The sequence below is a fragment of the Cibotium barometz genome, chromosome 12, assembly GCF_041138505.1.
Source record: "Cibotium barometz isolate CiBa-2024 chromosome 12, ASM4113850v1, whole genome shotgun sequence".
Taxonomy (NCBI): Eukaryota; Viridiplantae; Streptophyta; class Polypodiopsida; order Cyatheales; family Cibotiaceae; genus Cibotium; species Cibotium barometz.
Genome location: NC_141057.1, coordinates 13,620,713 through 13,625,913, shown reverse-complemented (window position 1 = coordinate 13,625,913; position 5,201 = coordinate 13,620,713). Strand labels below are relative to the sequence as shown.

Here is a 5,201-nt window from a genome sequence, read left to right as displayed (position 1 = left end):
AAGTAGCTACCTACCACAGCGCGACCTCTGCAATCTCTGAGCAAATATTTGAAAGCATGTATATAGTCAACATTTGAAAGCATGTATATACTATATAGTCAACATCTGATCTATATATGTCTACTAAGAGTGTTTGTGTTCATCTGGGTGTCAGATGTTGAAAGTTTGTAAGTGAAGATCCAACTATCCTAGGTCAGAGCTGGTCAACTCTGGGTGCAGCTGTTGAAAGTTTGTAAGTGAAGATCCAAGCTTTCCTAGGTTAGAGCTGACGTGGGAGGATGTCTTAAGTAATCAAGTGTCCACATGTGTCCAACTAAGGATCAGGGGATATCAGCTCTCTTTTTTGCCCTCCCCCCCCTCTCTCTCCCACGCTCTTTGTCCACCCCCGTAGCGGCTCTCACCCATATCTGACGAGGTTGACCTCTCTCTCTCTCTCTCTCTCTCTCTCTTCGTCCCTCCCCCTCTCTCTCTCTCCCTTCCACCGCCCGCACTTTGCCAAGTCCCCGGCTGCTTGGCCAAACCCCTGGGGCTAGCCGATAGCCTGCCCAACCCTTCTATGGGCTGGTGGCCAAAGCCTAGGGCCTTTGTTGTTGGCCCCTTGGGGTGGCCACCTCTTCTTGCGAGCACAATACAACACATGCATCGTTGCTAACAATGCCTTTAGTTTTGACTTGTTCACTGGCATCATCTCCAATATCGTATGTCTAGTTAGGCATGTGCTCCTCATAATCGTCGCTTTCTATGCGCTTTAGAATTCTTTTGTTGTAGTACATGTACACCAATTTCTCAGCCCTACTTGCATTCCACCTTAGTTTAGCATTGTGAGTAGTATAGCATTAGTTTATGATTAGGTAAATATCTTGTTATTAGGAAGTTGTTTAGGAGAGTTTGACCTATGATTCTCGCTATTTGGGATGCTATGTGGGCATTGACATATCTCCAGAGCAGCAAATAGCCCCCTTCTTCTGAGCATTCGGAAGAAGCTTCTGTATTGGAGTACTGCTCGTTTATCTCTGGCTGGCCAAGTGGTTGTGGCCAACCAGGTTTTGCTTGCTACCATGTGGTACATCACTTCTTGCTGGGCCTTCTCTCGGGCGTGCATTGGCCAGGTGCAGAGGCTCACCAGGAGCTTTCTCTAGTCCGATGGCGACGGGCGGCCCGTCAGGGCCAAGGTGTCATGGGCTGTGATCACTCAGCCGAGGGAGAGAGGCAGCGTGGGCATAGTTGATCCTATTTGTCAGAGCCGAGCTTTGCTTGGCAAGTTGGTGGTTCGTGGCCTCCTACCAGGCGCTGAGCCGTGGAAGGAGTTTCTTGTTTCGAGGATTCTCAGCCGCACTCCTTCTCTTAGTGGCCCCTGGACCCCCAGCATCAGGTGGATCTTTATAGAGCAACGATCCAGAGGAGTGGGCCTTGGCTTCGAGGAGCGTTTTGCAGCTAGCCTTCTGAGGGCCTGGGAGCATCTGAGGCCGTCACTCTTCCAGACTCCCCCGGGCACCGATGAGGAGCGCCTGAGGCAGCCATTGATCTGGAACCCCTTGATCCGACTTCCCAGTGGTCATATGGTTGGATCGCGATCTCACGTGTCATGGGGCCCGTTGAGCTCTGGCCCAGCCCGATCCCTAGACGACTTGATATGTTTTCAGCAGCTGCCTCTAGAGGTTCAGGAGAGGAGACTCAGCGGGATGAGGGGCAGAGAGTTGATGAGGCAGGACATTGAGGCGGCCATCCCCCGGGAGTGGTGCTCCAGTACAGGACCCTCCACCTCCACAGTGGATGGGCGTCTTTACTCGGCATGAGATCCTTCTAGCGGTCTGCGGCTCAGCAGAGAGAGTCGCCCCACTCACCTTCGTGGTGGGAGAGGGTGGCCAGCTTCAAAGGACCCGACTAGATTTGGATGAGTTTCAATTTTTGCATCTTTCAGAGGGTGCGGGTGGTCAGCTTTCATCAGAGACAGTGGCATGTAGACCCCTCACCGGCCTCGATAGGGGAGGACTATTCTTCGAGATTATGGGCTTGGGACAGCAGGCCTCTTATTCGCCTTCAGGGGGATCCAGGCGAGTGGCTTTGGCGAGATCCCTACTCGGCCCCTACCCGCATGTACTACTAGGTAGCCCCCCCCAGAGAGCGGCCAGCCACCACGGGGGTGGAGCTCCGGTGTTCATTGTCTTTATTATCCCTCCTCGTGAGGTGAGCTTTGTAGCCTTATGGCGTTTTCTCATTAACTAATAGAAGGATCGTTTTCCAAAAAAAAAAAAAAAAGAGAGAAGAGAAGTTGCAGCTACTACGAGCTTATTATGATTGCAACTAAAGAAAGAGGCAAAAAAATAGGGAGTCTGCCATTCCTTGTGCACCAGAGAGAAAGCAAGATCATTCTTGCTTGCAATAGCAGTCCAAGAAAAAAGTAGCTACCTACCACAGCGTGACCTCTGCAATTTGTGAGCAAATATTTGAAATCATGTATATAGTCAACATTTGAAAGCATGTATATAGTCAACATCTGATCTATATATGTCTACTAAGAGTGTTTGTGTTCATCTGGGTGTCAGATGTTGAAAGTTTGTAAGTGAATATCAAACTATCCTAGGTCAGAGCTGGTCAGCTCTGGGTGTCAGCTGCTGTTAAAAGTTTGTAAGTGAAGATCCAAGCTTTCCTAAGTTAGAGCTGACCTGGGAGGATGTCTTAAGTAATCATAGCTATACAGTTTGAAGTATTTGGGGTGTGTTCAAGTGTCCACAAGTGTCCAACTAAGGATCAGGGGATATCAGTTGAGTAGATTAGTACCTTTTGCTAGTGTTTATGTTGGATTGTACTGCTTGGTGTTTATCCCCTCCTCACAGTGGTATGTTTCAGACGGGCTATAGAGGCAGGTCACCCGAACACATCAACGGATCTCAATTCAAAAGAAAACTCAATTTAATTTGAACTTAATATTCAAATGGATCCTAGAAACATAAAGAAACTCATGGTGGTAAATGAACACCTTGAAAGGTGTGTGTTAATCTCTTGAGTTTTTTCTAGATGGTAGAGTATATAACTCTAGATTTAGACTAAATGGAAACATTATAGATAGAATGTCATGAAATATATTAAATTATATCAAGTATCTTCCTCCTATTACTTTGGTATTTGAGACTTAACTTAATATATCTTCTTTGTATTTTTGCCAGTGTGAATTTGGGCTTAATATTCAAATGGTTTTTGGAAAGAATAAGAAAGCCATGCTGAATTCTAAATAGACCTTGAAGGTTGATTGTTAATCTCTTGACTTGTTTCTAGATGGCACACCAAATTACTTTAAATTTAGACTAAATGGAAACATTATAGGTAGAAGGTCAAAAAGCACGTTAAATTGTATTAGGTCTACTTTGGCATTTGAGGCTTCACTTAACTCCATATATGTAGATTTAATTCTTGAGAAATCATACTCTACTAAACAATGCACGAAAATTAAAGAAAGCCATGGGCAGTGGAATTTTCGAAGCACGAAAAAGATGTGCTGCTGCTGCTATGCGTGTGATAGTTCGTCATCTTCTTCACTTCATATTTGACCCGGAACCATGGGTCCCTAATCTCGTCTAATATAAGTGTAAAACACTTATATTAGAAACACTTCATCTACTTGAAGCCTAGCACAGTAATTAGAAAAACCATGTCTGCTGAAGGGAGCGGTGCTAGTGTGAAGGTGCTTAGCACCTGGGTAAGCATGTTTGGCATGAGAGTGATCATTGCCCTCAAGGAGAAAGGCGTGGAGTACGAGTATCAGGAGGAGGATCTAAGCAACAAGAGCAAGCTGCTGCTGGACTCCAACCCTGTGCACAAGAAGATACCCGTGCTGATCCACAACGGCAAGCCCATACGCGAGTCTCTCATCATAGTGCAGTACATTGATGAGGCCTGGCCAGCTGTGGACGGGAAGGCAGCTAGTTTGCTCCTCCCCAAGGACCCTTACCAACGAGCCCTTGCCCGCTTCTGGGCCGACTATATTGACAAGAAGGTAAGTAAGAAGCTCACAGACAACAACCCACACACAAAGCTATAGCTTCTGCAAACTTTGATGCAAAATTTTTTTTTTTCTTGCTGCAGATTTATGATGCTGGCAAGCGCATCGTAAAGAGCCCCGAGGAGGACGCCAGGGAGCAGGGAAAGAAGGAGCTCGCTGATTGCTTCGTGACCCTGGACGGCGCCCACCTTCAGCTGTCTGGTGGGGCGGCCCCTTACTTCGGTGGGAACAGCATCGGCCTTGTGGACATCGCCCTTGCCCCTTTCATACCCCTGGTTCGACGCCTTACAGACCTTGGGTGGCTTCCAGCTGCCGGACCAAACCCAGTGCCCCCACCTGCATGCATGGATAAAAACCATCTTAGAGTACCCTAGTGTGAAAGACGCCATGACTCTGGCACCCTCTCACAAAATTCTGGAAGAAGTCAGCCACCGGATCAGAAACAGAGTCATCGGAGCTTAGAGTTAGTAGGCAGAGCTTTCAATAAAGTAACGAGAGGTTCTTCTCCTATCAGGAGCAGTGTTCGAAAAAAACCCGGGTATAGTGTAATTTGCACCTTCAGATTTTTAAAATTACCTTCAAATTTGAAACTTAAGGGTATAAAAACCTGCAGATTTTGAGGGGTTGTAGAAAAAAACCTTCAAAATTTGAAAATTTTCTTTATAAATAATTTCACAAGTCGTCATTCACGGTGTGGACACCTTTCTCTCTCTCTTTTTTGCCCTCCCCCCTCTCTCTCTCCCACGCTCTTTGTCCACCCCTGCAGCGGCTCTCACCCATATCTGACAAGGTTGACCTCTCTCTCTCTCTCTCTCTCTCTCTCTCTCTCCTTCCTCCCTCCCCCTCTCTCTCTCCCCCCCACTCTTCCACCGCCCGCACTTTGCCAAGTCCCCGGCTGCTTGGCCAAACCCCTGGGGCTAGCCGATAGCCTGCCCAACCCTTCTATGGGCTGGTGGGCAAAGCCTAGGGCCTTTGTTGGCCCCTTGGGGTGGCCACCTCTTCTTGCGAGCACAATACAACACATGCATCGTTGCTAACAATGCCTTTAGTTTTGACTTGTTCAGTGGCATCATCTCCAATATCGTATGTCTAGTTAGGCATGTGCTCCTCATCATAATCGTCGCTTTCTATGCGCTTTAGAATTCTTTTGTTGTAGTACATGTACACCAATTTCTCAGCCCTACTTGCATTCCACCTTAGT

General features: G+C 47.3%; 1 pseudogene across 1 annotated transcript; it reads left to right on the top strand.

Moving 5' to 3' along the window:
* Window positions 1–3,584: 3,584 nt before the first annotated feature.
* Window positions 3,585–4,590, top strand: LOC147633085 (putative glutathione S-transferase parC; annotated as a pseudogene). The gene is made up of 2 exons (XR_015267082.1): window positions 3,585–3,994; window positions 4,084–4,590. The product of XR_015267082.1 is annotated as a putative glutathione S-transferase parC (transcript).
* Window positions 4,591–5,201: the final 611 nt, after the last annotated feature.